We start from the raw sequence: 24079 nt of genomic DNA, 5'->3' as shown, positions 1-24079 counted from the left end.
CAACCTTCCTAATGCCGCGACCCTTTAATACAGTTCCTCATGTTGTGGTGACCCCCACACAAAATTATTTTTGTTGCTACTTCATAACTGTAATTTTGCTACTGTTATGAATCGTAATGTAAATATCTGATATGCAGGATGTATTTTCATTGTTCGCGACCGACAGATTGAGAACCGCTTTAAGTTAAAGGCTTCAAGAGACACCCAACTTTGGGAGCCACTGCCCCTTCTGGAAGAGGGAGGAAAGTTCTCAGAAAACAATACAGATGGGTCCTGGTGGTGTGGCTCAGTTGGTTGGAATGTCTTGAACATCAAAAGGTGGTGGGTTCCCGCCCTAGCTGGTTTGGCTTGATGGATAGAGTGCTGGCCTCCGGACTGAAGAGTCCCAGGTTTGATTCCGGCCAAGGGCACATGCCTGGGTTTCGGGTTCAATCCCCCGCAGGGGACCTGCTGGAGGCAGCCAATCAATGATTCTCATCATTGATGTTTCTTTCTCTCTCCCCTTCTCCCCTTCTCTCTGAAATCAATAAAGAAATATATTTAGCCGTGACCGGTTTGGCTCAGTGGATAGAGCATCGGCCTGTGGACTGAAAGGTCCTGGGTTCGATTCCGGTCAAGGGCATGTACCTTAGTTTTGGGCACATCCCCAGTGGGGAGTGTTCAGGAGGCAGCTGATCGATGTTTCTCTCTCATTGATGTTTCTAACTCTCTGTCCCTCTCCCTTCCTCTCTGTAAAAAATCAATAAAATATATATATATATTTTTAAAAATATATATATATTTTTTTTTTTTAAATGGTGGCGGGTTCCCAATCAAGGCACATACCTAGGTTGTGGACCTAGGATTAGATCCTGAGCAGAGGCAACCAATCAATGTTTCTCTATCACATTGATGTTTTTCTCTCACTGTAGTCGACTTCCTGTACTGCACTCTCGGTCAGTCTGGGCCTCCCCTCAGCTCCGATGGCCCTGTATACACATCTGCTACAACTGTTCCACAACTGTAAATAACTCTCTCCCTTTCCCTCTTCCTAAAATCAATAAACATATCATATGGTGGAGATTAAAAATAGTAATAATTTACTTTAAAAATAAGGCAGATGGTTTTGAATGACAAACTGGAAGGATTCTAGTGGTTCAAAGGTGCAATGTGTCGGACCAGGCCTCATAAAGACAGGACGGGAATGGTGTCACCGTGTATGGTAGGCTGAAAAACAGCCCCCACAGATATCAGATCCTAATCCTAGAACCTGGCAATATTCCCTTGTATGGAAACAGAGTCTACAGATGGGGTTTAATTAAGAATCTTCCTTTGGGGAGATTACCCTGGGTTATCAAAGTGGGCCCTAGCTGCAATCACACGTATCCTTATCAAAGGAAGGCAGAGAGGAGATGTGACACACACAGGTGAGAAGATAATGTGGCCATGGAGGCAGAGATCGGGGTGATACAGCCCCAAGTCAAGGAATGCCAGCAGCCCCCAGAAGCTGGAAGAGAGGCAAGGCAGGGTTCTCCCCTAGAGCCTCCAGAGGGGGAAAGGCCCGGGGACACCTTGATTTCAGCTTAGTGAAACGGAACCCGGACTTCTGGCATGAGAGAACGAATGCCTACTGTTTTAAACCACCGAGTCTGTGGTAACGTGTTACAGCAGCCACCGGGAACAAATACACCCTGTGGCCTGTGCAGTGCCAAATTTACAGAAAAAAAAAAATGCCCATTTTATGAATCTTTATTAAGTGCCAGGCACTTTGCTTGGCTATGTCATCTAATCTTCCCAATAATTATTATTCCAATTTTAGAGACGAGGACCCCAGGACTGGAAAAGTTTAAGGAGCTGGCCTAAGGTCACACACAGCAAGAGCCTATTGGAATCAAGCCTGTCAATCCCTCATACATTGAAAATAACAATTAAGCTCACATACATTATGTTAGTGAAAGTTTTTGGTTTTAAAGAGGTCTTACTTATTCTACATCTATTGCCAAAACCACAGGAAATGGATGCATTCATGGGGAAGGGTGGCAAGGGGAAGAGGGAAATCTCTGTACCTTCTGCTCAGTTTTGTTGTGAACCTACAACTGCTCTAAATAAAGTATATTAACCAAAAAAGCGGGTTAATCTTTTGTAGCCTACCTTTGATAATTTATAAACTCTTGTTCTTATATATTTATCAGGAACAGGAAAACAAAATCAAAGGAAATTAATGTCAAAGGAAGTTGCAGAGGAGGCAGAACAAAGTGAGTGGCCAGAGATCTCCCTGGTCAATGGCATTAATGTCGTCACCAATTGGGTTCCCAGGGAAGCAGGCCATGAGATCCAGTGGCAGTATGTTCATTAAGGAATACTCAAGGGGTAGACACCTGTGGAAGCAGGATGGGACAGAGGGAGAAGTTGAGCTGCAGGGTGGGCCCTACAACAGGCTCACCCGACCCTCTGAAGGCCCTGGAGCTAGCATGGCCCTTCAGAAGCATTGGGCCCACATGGCTAAGCCTTCCTATACCCTCCTGAATCAGTCACTGAGAAGTGGCATGACCTTGGGCAAGGGGACTCAGCTGCCAAAGTAGTCCCTAAGAGGGCCAGCTGCCAGAAGCACTCAGAGTTGGGCAGTATGCCCTCCCTTGAAGACAGATCTGGACCATATGTCATCCATTTACACATATGTGACACCCTCACTGTTGTGCTGTCCTCTCCGTTGGAGGGGAGCAGCCCCAGGCTGAGTGGGATGCTCATACTTTGTTTTGTTTTGTTTTGTTTTCTAGTGGTGGCAGTATTCATTCTTGAAGCAGAACACACTCGCACAGAGTGGACACCCTTCGGTCAGATTGCCTAGGTTTGAAGTAGGATCCATACCTCACTAGCTAGAGGACTTCAGACAAGATGCCTAGCCTCTCTCTGCTTCAGCTTCTTCATTTTAATATGGGAACAATGATAGTAGTTAGCACATGGAGTCATTATGAGAATTAAATCTGGTAATTCTGTAAGGGGCTTAGCTACACAGCCCACAAGTGCTCAGCATCTTGTGTTATGGGTGCCTCTGGTCACCTCCACAATTGGCTAAATTGGAATCTTACTCTCACAATCACTTTTTTTTTTTTTTTTTTTTTTTTTGTGGTGATAGGGAACCGAGGGCTCCAGGGATCCAGTTGGAGGGAAAGGCCATGAGAAACATGTAGTGAGCATCACCGCAAGGACTGAAACTTTTTCATGTTGGGAAACAGCAGCCTCGCTCCAAACATGTCTTATTCTTTCACACCTCCCTGGCTCTATAGGTGCCTCCCTTTCCTCATCTCTCTAAAATGCAGCTCTCCCATCCTTCACCCTGGCTGGCCCAACCCTGTACCATACTTGCCACTGTCCTCTTCGTCTCCTGAGAACTATATTAAATGTCCCCCCTCCATAAACACTCTAGGGTCAGTCTGGGCCTCCCCTCAGCTCCAATGGTCCTGTATACACATCTGCCACAACTGTTCCACATTGTGCTATGATTATTAAACAGATCTTACCCCGGACAGTCCTGTCCTGCCCACTTCCTCACAACTGGTAGACTGGCCACCTGAAGATTCAAAGATTCACTCTGCACGGTGACACTCCTTGCTGAGTAGATGACAAAGGAGTTCACAGAGCCTTCAGGAAAGCGGAAAGGACCAGATACCAAGATTGGGAAAGAGTTTGCGCACCTGTGCGTTTAGCACTTAGTGCCTCTGCTTGCTTAAGTTTTCCAGCTCAAATCCTTTTAAGACGAAACCTCACTTGACTCTCACCCACTCCTCCCCTTTGTTTCCTCTCAGGCTGTAGAACTTAGTAATTCCAACAAGCCGTGTTTCATTCCATGAGGGTCTGAACAGATTGCTTTTAAATCATGGTTTCCTGTTCATACTTGTTCCCTTGTTACACTTAGTGTGTGGGCATGGAAATGATTCTCCAGGTGACTAATGTTTCACTAGGAAGGTGTTGATATGCTGTTTGCCACCCTCACCTTTATTAAAAGACTTAGAAGAATTTCCCCCCCATTGACCTGGTGCAGTAACATTACAGAATGTTAGTGTGACCTTTCTCTGCTCTGGCTCAGCTGAGTAGCTACAAAACCATCTCTTCTTTCTGTATGTCCTTCCATCCAACTAACTCATTTTCACACTTCATCAGCTTGTTAGGAAGACCACATATTTCCAGTTAAACTTTCTGGAGACTTGCTTTAAAGTGTGATGTAAGCAATCCTAACAGCTGAAACTCTGACACGGTCTTTTCAGAGAGAGGGAAAATATTATTTATTTAGTTTAGGCCTCTAAGTTCTGTTAGGTAAGTAGAAATTAAACCTCCTTCGTTTTTTCTCATTCAAACATATGACCTGAAAAAGGTGATTCCTGATTCCATCCTGATTCCCATATGACATCTTCAAAACTTGCACAAATACCCTTAGTATTTGTTAAGTATCCTTAGTATTTTTCTATTGTAAGAGCCTAAACAGGCATCTTTACATAAGTGTTTTTGCTTTGCTGCTGGCACCCAGACCCAAGAACTAGAACGGACATTTCCCCAATTGCCTCATCTCACAGTTGAGGACACTGTCTTTGAGAAGGGAAATGAGTAGCCTGGGGTCACTCAACTAGAACAAAGTTGCTACTATTTTTTATTAAGATTTGGTTTTACGATGCCTAAGGTATATGCAATATTGCCACCACTATCTTATGTTTGCTGTATGAGGACTACCTGATATATCTAAGCTGAAGAAATACACCTGAGAAATGTAACTTCTTTTCATCATGTTCACATATAGATGTGTACTGAACGATCTTAGTGAATTTGTATAAAAATTGAGAAAGCTAAGTATGTATATAGACTTTAATTTAAAGTGATAGCAATATCCTGAAATCATCCATTATCTCTGAGGTTTTATCCCTTCCTTACTACTCCTCTCTTCTGGACAACCAGCAAAGAAGCATAAATCCACTTTACCTTGAAGGATTAAGGATCATGTGTGCTCTTCAAAGGAGAATAATTAGGAAGGAAAAGCAAGAGTAGGGGTACCTTATTTGCATAAATTCATAGCTGTCAAATTTCCCCAAAATATATTGTATAAAAACTTTCTGCATTTTCCATAGTTATTTTTAAAAACTAAAAAACAAGAAAAAATAATAATATATCCCTCCAACAAAATATCAGGGCAACAAAAGAAGTCTCCAGGGAACTTGAGATCACCATTGATTCAAAAATCCACAGTTAATTTCTCAGAAGTTATCAGCAGTCCATCTGAATTCCACAAATCCTTTTCTACATCCCTGCCCCCGCCAAAAGAACATGAAAGATCATCAAGATTACTTGAAATATTATAACTAACAAAAGTCATCAAATATTTCCCAAGTTTCTAGAAGTACAATGGAAAAATGTTATAAAATGACAAAAGTAGGAAAATCTGATTTTATGCTCCATTTGGATGTAAGAATTTTCCACACCTTTAAACTGAAGGGTTTTTTTCTTCTTCTTCTTCAGAAAAAAACACTGTTAAAATGTACAAGGTGCTTAAAAACCAAGGGAGGAATTTCAGCCCTTTCCATGGTCACATGGTCTTCTGTGAATGAGCTGAACACAGCTTAGAAAACTTCGAGCTCAGTTATTTATTCAACAAACACTTATTGTTGCCCTGCGTGCCAAACACTGACAGATTCTGGAGGTGAATAAGACAGCACATGCCAATGTACTTCAGCAGGGATTCCTCTCTCTAATAGAAGGGAAGTGACAAGTGAACCAATTATCAAGGGAAATGACGAGTAAACCAATTAGCAAGTGATAATACAGATTGTGATAAATTCTGTCAAGGAGATAACGAAAATTAGGAATAATAGGAGGGGTAGAAGTTACACTGATGACGCTCAGTGAATCACATGTCTCAGTATTGGTGTTCTTGTGAGGTTTCCTCCCACATTCACTCAGGATTTGGCCGTATGACTTGCTTTGGCCAAGGCAACCATGGCAGTGATATAAGCAGAGGCTTCCAAGTACAGTAGGGCCTTGACTTACGAGTGTCCTGACTAACGAGTTTTTTGAGATACCAGCTGTCTCTCGGCTGATTTTTTGCATTGTGTTGACAGAGTAATTTGAGTTAACGAGCTCCTTAACGAGCTCGGTCTCGGAACGAATTAAACTCGTAAGTCAAGGCCCCACTGTACTTGCACAAGTGGTTCGGGCCACTTGTCGGAGCTGGGGTGGGGAAGGGGTGTTCCGTATAACGTTGTCAGAGAATACAGGAGAAGTGATAGTTAAGCTAAGATCTAAAGGATGTTAACCCCAAGAACAGAAATTTGAGAAGAAAGATGGTGAAAAGGGAAGGGCCAGGGCAGGTTAAGTCCTGAGGACCAGGGAATCCAGGCTTGGAATACTGTGGACCCAGCAGAGGCCAATGGCAAACGTTTTGCATAATTTCTGCTTGAACTAGTCTTATCCAGATACCAAATAAATCAAAAAGATAAAGTCACAAAGGTGACTTTCTGGACATACTCCTTACTTTGCATAGAAATGTAGAAAAATTGCTTAGCTGAAAATAAGCCACAATTTTAGGAAGGCCAGTCAGCTCTCACTTCCGTGTGCTTGGAAGCCCTGAGTTGCGTGTAAAAAATCTGGTTACCCTGCTGGCAAACCACACGAAGAGAGTGTCATGCCCTCACTTTCTTCTTATACTGAGAGACCGTGTCTGGGGAAAGAGGACGGGATTCGTTGTAGAGAGAGAGAAACCCCAGCCATCTCAGTCCCCCCGCTGAGTTCAGCCAGTGCCACCAAATAAATGCAGCCACATGAGTGACCATTGGCAAGAGTAGCAGAGGAACTGCCCAGCTAGGTCCAATCTGAATTTTAGAACCATGAGTAAATGAAATCGTTGTTATTTCAAGCCAATAAGACTGGGGTAGATGTTACGCAGCAATAAAAAACCTCAATCCGTGGTTCTTAACCAGAGACAACGTTTTGCTCCAAGGGGATATTTGGCAATGTCTAGAAGCCACTTCAGTTGTCCTAGTGGGTATGGGTATTGCCGACATCAGGCGTGCTGCTAAACATCCTGCAATGCTCTGGACAAAAGTATCTGACCCAAAATGTTGCTAGTGCTCAGGTTGAGAAACTGACCTAAACAAAGGGTGTAAACATTCATGATTTTGACTTTCAGAGAGGCTATGCAAATGTATTTTACCAAGAGCAACATATGAGAATACCTATTTTCCTACAGTCTCACCAGCAGAACTTATGATTGTAGACATAAACACAGATGAAGAGCTATGTACCTATCTTTGCCTTAGGGAAAAACATCATAACTTGAACATATCTTTCTCTAATAATAATTGAGGATGAGTGTCTTTTCATGTATTTCTCTCCTAGGCTGTTGTTCTTATTCTCATTGGTGTGTAAAAGCTCTATATGTATTAAAGCAATTATCCCCTTGTTTGTGATTTGAGTTGAAACTGTGATTTCCCAGGTTAGCAGACTGATTTGGAGAAAGAAATGGCTAGAAAACAAATTATAGCAAGAAAGCCACACTTAAGTGAAAAAATAGTTTGTAAGTTGAATCAATCTAAGAAACTAACAAATGATGAAAACAGATATTTGCTGGCAAGAACCACACAATGAGGTATAGAGAGAACGGCACGTGTGAGTAGGGGCTGAATGGGCTGGAAGCTACAGTCAGGGAAGAAGGAAGCCCCTTTTGAGACCAGACTGTGAACCAGAGAGACTAAATTTCAAACTGAAGACAATTATTTAAAACAGTAGATGAGCCCTAGCCCGTTTGGCTCAGTGGATAGAGTGTAGGTGAACTGAAAGGTCCCAGATTTGATTTCCGGTCAAGGGCACATGCCCAGGTTGTAGGCTCCATCCCCGTAGGGGGCTTGCAGAAGGCAGCCAATCAATGACTCTCTCTCATCATTGATGTTTCTATCTCTCCCTCTCACTTCTGCTCTGAAATCAATAAAAATATATGTAAAAAAATAAAATAAAACAGATCAAATCAGGCTCTAAGTTCACTCTCTAAGTTCCCCTTTACCTTCTACACATTTGACTCTTGTCCCTTTCTCCTCTCTCCCAATATAAAAATGGCTACCAACCAGAGACACATAAGCAAGGGTTCTAGAGCCACACTGCTTCAGATCAAGTCCCAGCTCTCCCACTTACTGGCTGTGTGACTTTGGACAAGTTACTTGAGCTCTCTGTGCCTCTGCTTCCCATCTGTAAAATGGGAATAATCATAGTGCCCACCCCACAGAGTTACTATAACAGGGAGTTAAATGTGAAGCGTTTAGAAGAGTACCTGGTACACATATGCATACAGTTCAAGATACTTAATGTTATCAACACGCACTGATACATGTACCTATTTATTCTAGTTGACACAAGTAACACAATAACTCAATTTTTCAGTTACCTATTGGATATAATTATCCTTATTTCAAAGATAAGAAAACTGAGACTCAGAGAAAATAAATAAGACGCACTTTCTTTATCACCTTTAGGTCATCTGCCAATATTAACTAAAGTACTATCTTTACAAGGAAAACCTGGAAGGAAAATTTTAGTCGCACAGGCAACTAGAAAACCATCCTCAAGTATAAGAAGGTTATTGTGAGGACCAGGAGTTGACCTTGTTCTGTTTCTCCAGAGGACAAAAGTGGTATCAATAGGAAGAAAATCAAGGATGCAGAATTTGGTTGTCTTATGAAGAACGTGATGTCTTTACTTTCCACTGAGGGATTGTTTGGCAATAGCTCTCAGCTCCCAATAAATGAATAAATAAATAAAGTAAATAATAAGAGCTATCCAAAAGGGAACAGCTGCCCCCGGAGCACGCCATCCCAGCTCTGTTTGAAGAGGCTACCGCTAAGCATCTGATGGAGGGTTAGAATAAATGTCTATTGACATTTAATTATCCTGAGTCTTCAGGAAGAAAAAGGATTCAAGCAAAAAAAAAAAAACAAACAAAAAAAAAACACCAAACAAACAGTAAGAGCAGTTCCTCTCAGAACCACTAAGGGACTGAATTCTGACTAAAAGTTCCTGCGCTACAAGAGAAAGTAACTTTTGTCAAATGGTTCTGTACCCATTCTGTTATGATTTCTGTGAGACACAGCTGTCCAGAGGCAAGATTACTCTACTGATATTTTATACAGGTAAAATCAAGTAAAGCCTGCTTCAGCAAGGAGAAAAAAAATTAAAAAGAGAAAAAAGGTGATTCGAAAGGGCATTGAGCCCTGGCCTGGTAGCTCAGTTGGTTAGAGCATCGTCCTGATAAGCCAAAGTTGTGGGTTCAAGCTCCAGTCAGGGCACATACAAGAATCAACCAATGAATGCATAAACAAGCGGAACAATAAACTCTCTCTCTCCTTCCTCTCTCTCTCTAAAAATCAATCAATAAAAAAATTTTTAAAAAGAAAGAGCATTGGCAATATATAAAGTATTAATAGAAATTAATGCTAGTCCCACTGCAGTGGCTCCATGGTTGAGCACTGACCTATGAACCAGAAGGTCATGGTTCGATTCCCAGTCAGGGTACATGCCTGGGTTTGGGGCTGGATCCCCAGTGGGGGGTGTGCAGGAGGCAGCCGATCAATAATTCTCTCTCATCATTGATGTTTCTTTTTTTTTTTTTTATATTTTATTGATTTTCTACAGAGAGGAAGGGAGAGAGATAGAGAGTTAGAAACATCGACGAGAGAGAAACATCGATCAGCTGCCTCCTGCACACTCCCCACTGGGGATGTGCCCGCAACCCAGGTACATGCCCTTGACCGGAATCGAACCTGGGACCTTTCAGTCCGCAGGCCGACGCTCTATCCACTGAGCCAAACCGGTTTTGGCCATTGATGTTTCTATCTCTCTCTCACTCTCCTTTCTTCTCTGAAATTAATATGTATATATTTATATACCTCTAAGGAAAAATTGACAATAATAATTGCTGGGGGGGGGGGGGGGAGGACACATATGTAATACCCTTTGTAATACTTTTAGCAATAAAAAAAAGAATTAAAAAATAATAATAATAATAATTGCTATCATTTGAGAATTTATGTGCCAACCACTGCGAAAACCAAAGTCTCAATGGGAAAAATTAGTTATTTTCCAATTCTTGAAGATATTAGAGCTTAAGAGGCCCAAGCTCAAATTCTTAACCATTGAATTGTTGTTCCCGCAAGTTTCTCAAATCCTCTGTGCCTCAGCTTTGCAGATGTAGGTAGAGATACATAGATAAAGTCTGCTGGTCCCCACACAACCCTGTAACACACATGTTACAGATGAGGGAACTAAGACAGAGCCGCTAAGTAATGTGTGTGAGAATACACAGCTAGTAGGTGCAACGTGAACCCAGGAAGTCTCGCTCTTAACCACTTCACTAACTGCGCATAAGGAAGAGTGTGAAGGGCATATTTGACTATTATTGGGTGGGTGCTGGCGTCAATAACCTTGACCTTCCTTCCAGCACGGAGATCCCAGGGGCCCATAATCTCATTATACTGTAAACAGCTAAAGCAGTGGTTCTCAACCTTGGCTGCACATTAGAATCACCTGGGAATCTTTTTAAAATCCTGATTTCTGGGCCTCATCCTCCGGAAATTCTGTTTCTTTGTTATGGGGTGGGGCCACAACATTAGTAACAAAGAAACAGAATTTCCGGAGGATGAGGCCCAGAAATCAGGATTTTAAAAAGATTCCCAGGTGATTCTAATGTGCAGCCAAGGTTGAGAACCACTGCTAAAACGTAAAGCAGCGGACGCCCACACGGGCTGCAACCAAAGGCGCAGCATCTCCCACGCTGCGGGAAGCAGCTCTCAGAGAAGACCTGCCATCCCAAGGCAGGCGGCGAAGCAGACGCGTTTCCTAAAGCCAGACCCTAGGTGTCACCAGTGTGACAGGACGACCAGTCACCCATTCATCCTTTCGCACTTTCATTCGCACAGGAAATCACGCTGTCTGCAGCACCGAGGCTCGGGCGTGCGCAGCGGGGCGCTGACGCACGCAGGGCGGAAAGGAGTGGGTGGGAGGACAGGGCTGTTTATGCCAACAGGTTGCAGCTGGTCCTGCAGCTCTACCGGCTGCCTCTCTCTTCCTTGTCCCCGGGCCACGCCTGGCAGCTGCTTACACTAGGCTCAGGCTGTTTGGAGGGAAGTGGAGGGAACCCACATTGCATATTTGAAACTTTGGTTTTAAAAGTTACTACGGTAGGGGGTGGGGGGTGGGGTAATAAAGGGTAAAGGGGGTCAAATACACAGAAGATTTGAGTTTGGGTGGTAGGCACACCATGCAATATACAGATGATGTCATGGAATTGTACCCTTGAAACCGATATCATTTTATTAACCAATGCCACCCGAGTAAAGTTAATTTAAAGAAAAGTTACTACCATGGATGTAGGTTGGGGGTTTGGATTTTGGGGGGAAAGAGAAACAAGCAGATGAATAGGTTACAAGAGGACTTTTCTTCCTTTGTTCCCCTCTGCTTCCAGCAGCATTTAGATCTTATGCTAATTTTCAGGTTCAAAGTCATTCTGCTGGAGGAAATAATAAAAGAATGCTGACTTACAGGTGCATACGAGTGAGCAAGGTGCCTTCACAAACCGTCTTGTTTGACCCTCATGACACACCTATGGAATAGACAGCACAAGGATTAAAATTCTTATGTAGAGGAGAAGAGTGAGGTTCAAGAAAATGGTACATACTATTCAAAACAATATTCAGTTTGTCTTTAAGAAATAAAAAACATCCCCAGTATTTAAATTAAATACGTTTGTATGGTTAGTCTGTGTTATATATAAAGACTCAGCCTTAGTCACCTCCCCCCGCCCAAGCCCAATACACACGCACAAGCACACACATGCACAGGAGCACATACACACAGAGATTGTGTTTGCTGATCACAAGAGGGAAAAAGTTGTAGCAGAGCAAGGAGGGAGAGCATTCTAGATCTAAAGAGGCTTAAAATACACAGTAACCTAGAACAATGTGTGATCCTTGATGGAACTCTGATTTGAATGAATCAGTGAAAGACACATTTGGAATCAAATGGGAAATTTTGAATATGGACTATGAATTAGGTGACATTAAGGAATTATTGTTAATCTTGTTAGGTGTGATAATGGGGTGTTGTAGATATAAAGAAAAAAATTCTTATTTTTGGAGCTTCTCACAGAAGGATTAGGGGTGAAATGTCATTATATCTTTAAAATACATTTACAAATGATAATAATAATGAAACATATGTGACAATATATTGACAATTGTTAACTCTAGGTTAGGATATGTAGCTATGTGTCTTACTATTCTATTTGTCTATAGGTTTAAATTTTTCATAACAAGTTAAAAACAGAGTGATTCATTCTTCCTTTTACTCTTGAACATCTCTGTGTGTGTTTTTTTAGGTCTGGGACTGTCTTTTTTAAATTATTTATTTATTTATTTATTTATTTATTTTTATAGAGAGAGAGGAAGGGAGAGGGATAGAGAGATAGACACATCGATGACAGAAACATCGATAGGCTGCCTCCTGCATGCCCCCCACTGGGTACTGAGCCCTCAACCCATACATGTGCCCTGATCTCTTGGTTCATGGGTGGACACTCCACCACTGAGCCACATCTGCCATTCTTTTCTTTTTTTTTTTTAAGAGAGAGTAGAAGGGAGGGGAGAGACAGAGAGAGAAACATCTATGTAAGAGTCAGACACATCAACTGGTTGCCTCATGCATACACCCTGACCAGGGTCAGGAATCAAGCCTATAACCCAGGCACATGCCCTTGACCAGAAACAAACCTGGGACCCTTCAGTCCACAGGCTGATGCTCCATCCACTAAACCTAACCAGCTAAGGCAAGACATTATTCTTAATGTCCAAGCTCAAAGAAGTATTAAACATAGCAGGGAAGAAAGCCATGCCAACATTGTATTTTAAAATGGAATTATGTCACTGGGGTTAGAATCTGAAGAGAAAACAGAATGTTTTTCACTCATTTGAGAACAACATACTGTGGGAAATTTTTTGGATGGATGGGTAAGACTATGGATACATGGATGACAGATGGACTTAAATATGTTATGAGTGTGTATGGCATATCACTACATAAAGGAACTGGAGGTGACTGCTAGATTAATCCTAGGTTTTCCTCCTTTAGTATTTCACAGTTAACTTTCACAACAAATAAATCTTTTTAATGTTGTTACTCCCTCTTAAGGAAGAGAAGGGAAAGCTTCAGACTTCTGCTATGCATGAAACCTCTGCCTGATCAATAGTTGTATATTAATAACAAAGAGCAGAAGAAGGCATGGTGATTGGTGATAATTCCCACTATTTGAGGGGTTCTTAATCTTCGTAGGAGGTACTGGGTTTTCTTTAAAATCCAGAAAAATGCACACACAATTCTGGCTCAAGTTCAAGAGCTTTTTGAGTCCCCAGAATTCCAACCATTAATTTCATGTAGGTTCATCAAGTCCATGTTAAGAACTCCTAAGCTAAACTGTAGCAGGAGATGACTGGACCTGATAATAACAGGCAGAATTGATCATAAAAGCTGTGGAGGTCAAGCCCAGATATTTCTACTTGACAAAGGGAATCTCAACTACCTTGAATGTAGCTGAAGCAATCAAGCAATCAGAAAGGAAGAGAATCGAAGTTAATACATTTTTTTCTGGTTAATACTTCGAGTTAAAACAACGCCTTTTACAATAAATAATTCACCATAGTCCCAAGTGGTGAATTAAGGACAAGAGTCCATGATTCCTTATAAAGAAAAAGAAAGAAAACTGAGGATGCATTTATTTATTCAACAAATCTATATTGAGGTCCCACTGCACACTAGGCCTTGTTCCAGGAGCTGGAGACACACAAAGAACAAAATAGGCGAACTGCCTGCCACATGGGACTTGCTTTCTTGTTGAGGTGGAGGGAGTGAAACAATAAACAAGTAAACAAACAATTATATGACATAATGTCACATGGTAATAAGCACCAGAAAGAAAAATACAGCAGGAGAAAGAGGAGAGAGCGCAATGGGGAGGGTGTATGACAGAGGGCAGTTAGGGTAGGCCTGGCTGAGAAAGAGACCCTTGAACAGATGCCAGAATGGAGTGAAGAAGTGAGCCACACAAGCGTCTGGGGAACAAATTTTCCAGGAAAACAGAAGAGGAAATGTACTCCATGTGTTTGAGAAACGGCTAGGAGGCCACTGTGGCTGGAGGGAGGTGAACAAGGGAGAAAGTGATGGGAAGTCTGGGAAGTATCCTGGAATCAAACCATGTAAAGGCGTGAGGGCCCTGGGGCGGGGGGGTGGGGGGGTGGGGGGGGGGCGGGAGGGGACTTTGGACTGTGTTCGCAGAGTTGTGGGAAGCCGCTGGAAGGTTTCCAGGAGGGCAGCATTGTGATCTGGCTTATATTTTATGACAGGTCACTCCAGCTGCTGTGTGGAAAAGGGACAGTAGAGGGTGAGTGTGAAAGCAGAGAAGAGGAAAGAGAAGGGTTATTTTCCATTTCCACATGGTAACCAGAGATTTTTTTTTATTTTTTATTTTTGGTGGCCCTGGGGGGAAAAACTTAGATACAAAGCTTACCAGGATCAAAATGCATCCTTTAGACCAGTTCATTCTGCACAGGATGTCACCAACATCCAGCTGGTGGGTCCTAGAAACAAGACGGCAATCACCCACCTAATGTTCGCTGCAATACCATGATTTATAATAAGAAATATATATTTGGTCTTTGTCACTGTTCCTGGCACAGAGCTTCTAAAACCCTTGGAATTTCCTAAGCGATGAGAGTGACAACAGTATCTTTTGTTGTATTAATGAAGCGACTTTCGGACTGCACCTAAGGATGGGGGCTGGTTGCCAGGAGACCCAACCATGTGATTACAGGATTGGAACTTTCAGTCCCACCCCCTGGCTTCCTGGGAGAAGAAAGGGCCTGGAGGTTGAAACAATCACCAATGGCCAATGGTTTAATCAGTCATGTCTATGTAATGAAGCCTCCATAAAAACCCCAAAGGACAGCCCTGGCTGGTTTGCTAAGTGGATAGAGCATCAAACTGAAGGGTCCCAGGTTTGATTCCAGTCAAGGGCACATACCTGGATTGCAGGCTCAATCCCCAGTAGGAGGCATGCAGGAGGCAGGCGATCAATGATTCTCTCTCATCATTGATGTTTCTATCTCTCTCTCCCTCTCTCTTCCTCTTTGAAATGAATAAAAATACATTTTAAAAAAATAAAAAACATAAGGACAGGGTTCAGAGAGCTTCCAGGTTGGTGAACACGTGGAGATTTGGAGGCATGGCAAGCTCTGGGGAAAACTTAGAAGCTTCCCACCCTTTCCCCATACCTTTCCCTAGGCATCAGCTCTATCTGGCTGTTCCTGAGTTATATCCTTTTACAAAAAACTGTTAACCTAGTAAGTATAATGTTTCTTTGAATTCATTGAGCCCCTGTTGCAAATTAATTTAACCTAAGGAGGAGGTCATGGGAACCTCCGATCTATAGCTGGTCTATCAAAAGCCCAGGTGACAAATTGGACTTGTGATTGTCACCTGAAGTGGGAGGAGCAGGGTACAATCTTATAAGATTGATTCCTTACTCTGTGGAATATGACACTGTCTCCAGGTAGATAGTGTCAGATTGAGTTGAATTGTAGGACACCCAGTTGGTGTCTGAAAATTGCTTGGTGGTAAATGGGATACTGCTCTCTCCCATTGGTTTCCAGAATTGGTACCAGAATATTATTAGCTTTTATCTTCTTTAATGCAAATACTTGCTTGTCTTGCCCTCAACCTTCCCATTACAAGGTAGGCACAGTAGCTGGGACACAGCAGTCTTGGACTTGGGATCGGAAGACCTGGGTCAAGTCCTGGGTCTGACACTTTACAGGATCTGAACAGATTGGGGAAGTCACGTAACCTCTCTAGACCTCTGATTCTTCATCTGTAAGATGAGCAATGACCTCAGCTTCCTCACAGAGCAGTTATGAGAAGTAAAATTCAAAAAGGTATTTGAAAGGGCTTTGTGAACCTTATGCAAAAACATGTCAATCCAGCTCAGAGTTGACAGCCACTAAGAGAAGTGAGATGACAAAACAAAGAAATGGTTCTCCCATTATTGTCTTGCACTCAGCCCTGGAGATGGTGGGTTGGAGGGCAGGCTAGGATTTTGTGTAGGATGGGGATAAACAGCGGAGAAAAGAGAAAAAGTGAATGGGAGAGAAAACAGAAAAGGAGCCTGAATACTTGAGGGGTTGTGGGGGAGGTGCATGAAAAAAGGTGTTTGTGTAGCAGACAGAGAAGCACTGTCCAGAGCCTTCTGCAAGGCTTGCAATCAGCAGACAGTCTCCAACCATCAGTCCCTTCAGGGGCTGCCTTAGCTACAGAGAGCCACCTCATCCAGCAGAGAGCCACCTCGTCCCAGGTGGCTCCCAGGGCAGCTTGCAGCTAGTGACTGATAGGAGAGGGATACAAAGGCCTAGCTATTTTGGCCCCAGAAATGCACAACTCTGACAGGCAAATTCAGAGTTACTGGAAACTCTGTCAGTCCTACATCACACTTCTTCCTCTGCTTTCTCTTCCTTAAAAAAAGTGTTGACCCCCCAACAAATATCTTGCAACCCAACCTCTGTCTCACATCTTCTTCCAGAGAAACTGGGCTGTCCCAGCAGAGGGCTGGAAGAGCAGGTGGTAAGATGGGGTTTGGAGCTGGATCACTCGCTGCCTAGGCTGGTACCTTCACTGGAGCATAGACAGTCTCTGTCATAAACTTTCACTGGTGGTGAAATGAGAAGGGGGACCTGTGAAAGGGAATTCACTAGCAGGCGTAATGAATCAAACATTTGAGACATACGAAAGAAATAGTAGCTATAAGGATAACAGCATTGGATAGTTGCTAAGCAGATCTATATAATTTCAAGGGGCCTGATAGTTAGTGAGGTGTGACAGGCTACCCTCCAATGTAGAAGGTTAACTATTGCATCTTGCATCTCCTACCATGAAGAAGGAAGCACAACGCCTGCTGGGCCTCTTTGGGTTCTGACATCACATTTCCCACCTCATAGTATTGCTTTTGCTTCTATACTTGAGCGCGGCCAGAGTGGAAAGAAGCTTCGCATCAAATCCAAGTTATGGTGCTGGCAGCCCTGCCAATGAGCTGTGTGATCTGTCAGGCCCGGCGGTGTCAGAGATGTGCTGTGGAGTTTACAGCAATCCCGGTGGAGAACCCCAGCACAGGCTGCCCTCTCCGGGGACTGCCTCTGAGCTGGTCCTTCAGCAGGCTGTCCCGACACTCCCTCAGCATGGCAGCGTCTGGCTGGCGTGGTCTGTGATGGGACGATGGTCAGAGACCCACTCCCACATCTCCTTCGCTGTAGAGTCCCTGGACTGGCACAAGGTCACAAGGGCATTAAACACTATGTAAGCCCCTCAGAGTGGTCTGGCTGAGTCTCAGAATGCAGGAAAAGGCAAACCCATACCCAGAACATGTGGCTATTCCTGAGAAAGAACTGTTGGCCCTTCCAGGAAAAAAGGGACCCAACAAAGTCAACCTCTTTCCTCGTTTCTGCTGCTGGCAGCTGGACATTCATCGGTGGCCGTCGTGGTAAGTGGGAATCAATAATGCTTGTTCCTGGCATAGTCTACATCCCCACTGCTATGGCCACTTGATTCATGTGTTTATCATGCCAGTACTTGGGTTTGCTGATGATAGGGGCTGGCTGTCAGTTAACTGGCCAGGTAATTTTTTTCTATCTGGTTGTTTAGTGTCTCTTTAGTAGCCTTTCTCTGGTAGATGTTGACATTTGATGCAGTCACGCCCACTCCTGCATGAATATCCACATGACCCTACCCAGACCTCCGTGTATATTACCTTGCATTCATTTTTTCCTTCTAGGCCCCTGGCCAACTGACCAGGCTATGTGCCACTGCCCATGAGTTTGTATATATTCTAATCTCAGGCTACTTCTCTTTCTGTATGAAATGGATGACCAAAGGCACCATTCAAAGCTCTACCCACTAGGAACACTTTGCCTTGCCATTGTCTTTCTTTAAAAAAGAAAAATTTATTGATTTCAGAGAGGCAGGGAGAGGAAGAGAGAGATAGAAACATCAATGATGAGAATCATTAATTGGCTGCCTCATGCACGCCCCCTGCTGGGGATTGAGCCTGAAACCCAGGCTGACTGGGAATGAAACCATGACTTCCTGGCTCATAAGTCAATGCTCAACCACTGAACCACACTGGCCGAGCATGCCTTGCCATTGTCTTTCAAGGCTGCTGATGAGGGGACTATAGAAGCTACCATCCATTTCCAGCTTGCATTCACACGTAGGGTGCACCCGCCTGCAAAGCAAACTCAAACTCTTTTCTCCTCTTTCAGTTGCTCATGCACAATCCCCCATGCAGCCATGGGTGTAAGCTGAGGAGGGGCACTGGACAACAGTGATAGGTACCACGGGGGTTCTGGGCTGCTGACCATGCATCTTGCTTGTATCTTCTGGTCCTGTTCATGCTCAGTCTGGGAGGTAGCCCCTTCATTTTATGATGAGTTGCTGCTGGGACCCCTTGTCTTATGACTTGGTTAATCTGCCCCAGTTCATGATGAGAAACTTCACTGCATGGCCATTTTGTGACCACTGATGGGCTTTCTGTCTCTACAGAGCCTCACAGCAGGGCAGAAGTAGTTTTTTAAAGACATATGATTCTCTATGGCAGATAGCACAATCTTCCTCACAATTCCCAAGGCCCTGAATTGTGATTCTCCCAATGGGGCTTGCTACAAAATCCATCCAGCATCTTCTCCCACCATTCATACTTCTAACACCAGGGGCAGTATCCTATGGCCCAAATGACAGGGCTACTCATACCTCAGCCCGGACCTGCTGTGGAGTGCTTACCTGTACAAGGCCCCACACAAACCTGGCAGTCCTTCATGTCACTGAGAATACGAGCTGAAGCAGCAAGAAAACATCCATATTCCTTCAAGCTTTTATCTTTTTTTATAAACATGACAGTGAAGATGGTTGAAAGCTGGAGGACCAAGCAGAAGTATTTCAATTTACATTGAAGTAGGGACCCAGCCAGAGTAAGTAAAATCTGGAACACAACCCCCCAAGTCTTTACTTCTGGAGGCATGCAAAAATCAAACTTTCTAGTTGATCAGCCAGGCATGAGAATCCTACCTTGACAAGAAAAACAGTGCATCCTGTTGTCCTCATGTCTTGATCGTAAATGGGCTTTCGTCGGATATTAATACATTGCAATTCTTTAAACACAGGAAGTGGCTAGGGCAAATTATTTTCTCAATAGCTCAGAATGGCACAATGCTTCTCCACTACACACACACACATACACACCCACACACACACACACACACAATATCTGAGACTATATCTGGCTGGTATGTGTAAAGTTTCCATTGACTCAAGTCTACCAGAAGGGGCCAAGCAATAAGATAATATCCTAATTGTTCTACTATACATAAAAACCCAGTACTTATTCATGATTATCTTAAGAAAAGCCACATTGGAAAACGTTCAAAAAAGTGCAAGCTTGGCTAGTGCCTCTCTGAAAGATAACATTAAGATATGGGTAAGGTTGCTAAATATCAAGCTGATTTTTTAACCTATTAAAAGGTTTGACAGGCCATCCCTCAGTTTCCATACAGTAGGTATTCTGCAACTGTTGTTACCAGACAAAGCTCAAGATTTCTGTACTTGGGGTTACAATTTTTTAATAACTCGCTTTGTATGTATTTCACAGTAAAACTATAAATTTCATAAATGAAATATTTTCCCATCCTCAAGCTTTGAAGAGATTGCTTTAAATGAGAAAATTAAGACAGAGGGCCTTTCATTTTTCTTACCATTATTCATTTTTAATCTTTGAATATTTTTCTACATGTGTGGGATATATGAATGTTGTGAGAGCTTTAATTTGCCTGAGCCCTTTAGCAAAGACAGAGCAAGCCAAATTCCAGCATATGTAATAGTTATAATTGCCTAAGATCATTCTTTAACATTTGCTTTTATTTTTTATCTGTTCTATTTTCAAAGAAGTCACATCCTTTGTAAAGAGCATGAATAAAATCTAAAATGTGGCATACTTCCATCTCTGTGAATATTTTTCACTTTATTAAAATGTAGAACATAGATTTCACATAGAATAAACTAAAACTGTGTCTACTATTAACATTTAATCGTGTGGTTTTCTTTTCATTAAAAAAACTAATTTTTTTCATAATGTGTTTTATCTTACAAAGTTTGCAACAACATTTAAAAGAGAATTTTCCTTTAAGCACAGTCTTTTTCCTTCTTAATTACGCAATAAATGGAACTATGCAAAAGGAGCTGTTGGTTTAAAAATACATGGCAATATAAATGGGCTTTGGTTTTCCCTTGCTTTGAGGAAATTCAATATCGTGTTTTAGCAAGGTTGGCAGGGGTGCCAATAGAGAGAAAAAGAGGCTCCCCTTGCCCCAGTTTCAAGTGTTTGAAACTGAGCTTGCATTCTAGGCCATCTTCTATGTGTGGCGGTTAGGCCCTTGACTTAGAATATTTTACATAGATATAGAGTGCCTTTTCAAAAAATAGTCTTTTAATTTCTTTTTAAAAGGAATGTTTCATAATAGGTATGGGAAATAAAAATAAAATGGAAGCAACTCATACCACAATGTGATGTCGGGCTGCTTGTGCCAAATTCTTCATGTCCCCAAACACAGTAGTCCTCAGCAGTTGGCTGTCAGGTGATCATTTCAGACCTGTCGTTGGCAATGGCACCGTGAAAGGAAAATACAAAGTGAGTATCGTCATTTTGCTGCATTCTCCATTAATAACTGGCATGCCAATTGCCTCTCCAAAGCTAGTTCATTGTCAAATAACTCATCATCTGTGACTTTATGCTAATACATGTCTATACAGCACAAAAGAGCTAGGAAATCATGATGAGCAAATAGTTTACATTTTTTTGTATAGATAATCTACACTAATAAAAGAGAAAAATGGTAATTAGCGTACGACCGCTACCCTTCCCATTGGCTAATCAGCATATCCTTATGCAAATTAACTGTCAGCCAAGATGGCGGCCGGCAGCCAGGCAGCTGGACGCGAACATGAGGCTTGCTTGCTCCATTGACTGCGGACTCCAACGTTCCCCGCCTGACTTGCCGGCCTCTGAGCTGGCAGTTTGAAACTTTGAAACAAATATAGCCAGCTGGGATCTCAGAGCTGAAGTTATACATTGTTTCGATTATAGAACGGCAAACAAACCAGCAGCGGAAGCCTCAGAGCTAGAGCCAGAGCTAAAGCTGGCCCAGAAGAAAAAAAAAAAAGAAAAAAAGGAGTGGTTAGGAGCTTCAGTCAAAACCGCCAGCCTGAAAGCAGCCCTCAGCCCCTCACCCAGACTGGCCAGGCACCCCAGTGGGGACCCCCACCCTGAAGGGTGTGTGACCAGCTGCAAACAGCCATCATCCCCTCATCCAGGCTGGCCAGGCACCCCAGAGGGGACCCCAACTCTGATCCAGGACACCCTTCAGGGCAAACCAGCCAGCCCCCAGGCCTCTATCCTATATAGTAAAAGGGTAATATGCCTCCCAGCACCGGGATCAGCGGAGCCAAGAGTTCTCCTGGCACCAGATCAGCATGACAGGGTGCAGCGTCCAAACCCCCTGATCGCCCTGCGGCTCTGTGTGTGACAGGGTGTGGCATCCCAACCCCCTGATTGGCCCTGCTCTGTGTGTGACAGGGGATGGCGCCCCAACCCCCTGCTCCGCCCTGCTCTGTGTGTGACAGAGGGCGGTGCCCTAACTCCCCTATCGGCCCTACTCTGTGAGTGACAGGGGGGAGCTCCCCAACCCCCTGATGGGCCCTGCTCTGTGAGTGACAGGGGGCAACGCCCCAACCCCCTGATTGGCCCTGCTCTGTGCATCACAGTGGGTGGTGCCGCAACCTCCCCATTGACCCTGCCTTGAGTGATAGGGGGCGGTGCCCCAACCCCCCAATCAGCCCTACCCTGAGCGTGACTGAGGGTGGCATTGCAACCTCCCAATCCGCCCTGCTCTGTGCATGACAGGGGGCGGCGCCCCAACTCCCCAATCAGCCCTGCTCTGAGCCCGACCAGGGGCTGCACCTAGGGATTTGGCCTGCCCTCTGCCACCCAGGAGCAGGCCTAAGCCAGCAGGTCGTTATCTCCCGAGGGGTCCCAGACTGCGAGAGGGCACAGGCCGGGCTGAGGGACCCCCCATTCCCCCCTGAGTGCACAAATTTTTGTGCACCGGGCCTCTAGTTTATATTATAAACAGTAAAATGTATGTTATGTCTCAATTACAAACCTTCCATGTTGAAAGGGCATCTAACATAAATTGCTTTAATATTAATTATGAAGCTTTAATAATAATTATTTAATATTAATTATTAAGACCCTCACCGTGGAAACAATCCAACACCAACAAATTCTAGTGATCAAAAACATTCCCTTTTTAAAAAAATTTTTATTGATTGATTTTTAGAGAGAGAAAGAAAGAGAGAGAGAGAGAGAGAGAGAGATCAATGTGCCCTGACTGGGGATTGAACTCACAATCTTGGTGTATCAGATCAACACTCTAACCAACTTGAGCTACCTAGCCAGGGCGATATTCTCTATCTTTTTTTAAATCTTCACCTGAGGATATGTTTTTATTGACAGGAGAGAGAGAGAGAGAGAGAGAGAGAGAGAGAGAGAGAGAGAGAAACAGAGAAACACTGAGCGGTTGCCTCCATGTGCCCCAAGTGGGTACGGAACCGAAACCTAGGTATGTGCCCTGACTGGGAATTGAACCCGCAACCTTTTGGTGTATTAATGACACTCCAACCCACTAGCCACCAGCCAGGGCTTCTGTTTATTACTTTAAATGGCAATAAAATGAAATAAATACTATACAGTATGGACGACAAATAGGGCAACATTTCTACAAAAAAAGCGCGGGGGGGGGCGGGGCGGGGGCTTGAAGAGCATGGCACTGTACATGCTGGCATGACCAGTGTCACTGAGCATGCTCAGGGGTAAAATTTCAGCACCAATTGTTTTGATCTTCTTAATCTTTAGAAATTAAACACAACTTTTAACATAGAACACTTGAACAGTAATGAGTGTAGCAATACTGTTATATAAATTGAAGGTGGGTGGTTTCGTCCTGAGCTGACCACACCGACATCAATCCATGGCGCCTAAAAGTAGCTGTCGTCACATCTGGGACAAGACATTTATTATTCTCAGCAGCAGGAAGTCATGAAACAATCCCGTTATCTTCAATAGCTTTTTGCACAAACTCGGCAAGGGAAAAGTGGCAGGAAGTGAGAATGCAGCCAGCCCAGCCTGGGCATCCTGATGTCGGCTCATTTCCCCTGCACATCCCATATCCTCATGAACAGAGGCTGATACCAAGAACATCTGCCCACCTTTATTCATCTCTTCCAGGAAACGAGACGGCAATGCCTATAGTAGTCTAAGAAATGACACATGCTGTGTCCCTAGTTCCCCACCCCCACCCCAAATTTCCAGCAGGAGAGAACTCATTCTGGAAAGCCACACCATCGCCACATAAACTTTAACAAATAAATCAAAACATGGCGTCCACCAGGTTAACCTCCAACCCACTTCAGAAGTTCTCTAAGCCTGCTATTGAAGACCAGTGTATTCACCTGAGGGTCTTTTCTTCCCACTGACCATTCTTCCTGTGAATACTTTCAGCAGAGCCTCTGTGACAATGTTCCCAATGCATCTTCCAAGTCCTCAACGCCTATGAACTTTGCCACCAAATGAGTGAAGAACAGGCAAGAGGGAAGAGAAACTGGCTGACAGCTCTTTAGAGTCAGCAGCACCGGGAAAGGGAAATACACCACATGAAAACCTGAATGACCTCGAATAAAATGAACTATTTGGAACCCTGCCCCGATGGGGTGAAGCTTCCCAACATATTAGGCAAGATAAAAACTCACCATGTGTAATTACACAGCTTTGTCCTTTAAAAAAAATGTTTTCTATTGATTTTTTAGACCCCCTGATCTTTTCCTCCCTAAAGACAGCATCTGGGCTTCAGTTGTATTTCAGCTCCCGGCCGAGAAA

At 43.5% G+C, this 24079-nt stretch overlaps 1 protein-coding gene across 1 annotated transcript in view; it reads right to left on the bottom strand.

The window, feature by feature from the left end:
• Positions 1-17022, bottom strand: part of CEMIP2 (cell migration inducing hyaluronidase 2) — a 91700-nt gene extending 74678 nt beyond the window's left edge. The window contains exons 1-2 of the mRNA XM_070431505.1: positions 16975-17022; positions 11548-11608 (exon numbers count right to left, since the gene is read on the bottom strand). The gene's annotated coding sequence lies outside the window, so the exon portion shown is untranslated. The remainder of the gene's footprint in view (positions 1-11547; positions 11609-16974) is intronic.
• Between the last annotated feature and the right edge of the window lie 7057 nt (positions 17023-24079).

This window comes from Myotis yumanensis, unplaced genomic scaffold (genome assembly GCF_028538775.1).
Source record: "Myotis yumanensis isolate MYYU_CA2020_CCGP unplaced genomic scaffold, mMyoYum1.0.hap1 SCAF_12, whole genome shotgun sequence".
Classification (NCBI taxonomy): Eukaryota; Metazoa; Chordata; class Mammalia; order Chiroptera; family Vespertilionidae; genus Myotis; species Myotis yumanensis.
Note: the sequence above shows the minus strand (reverse complement) of the source record. Positions and strands in the feature narration are given on the sequence as shown.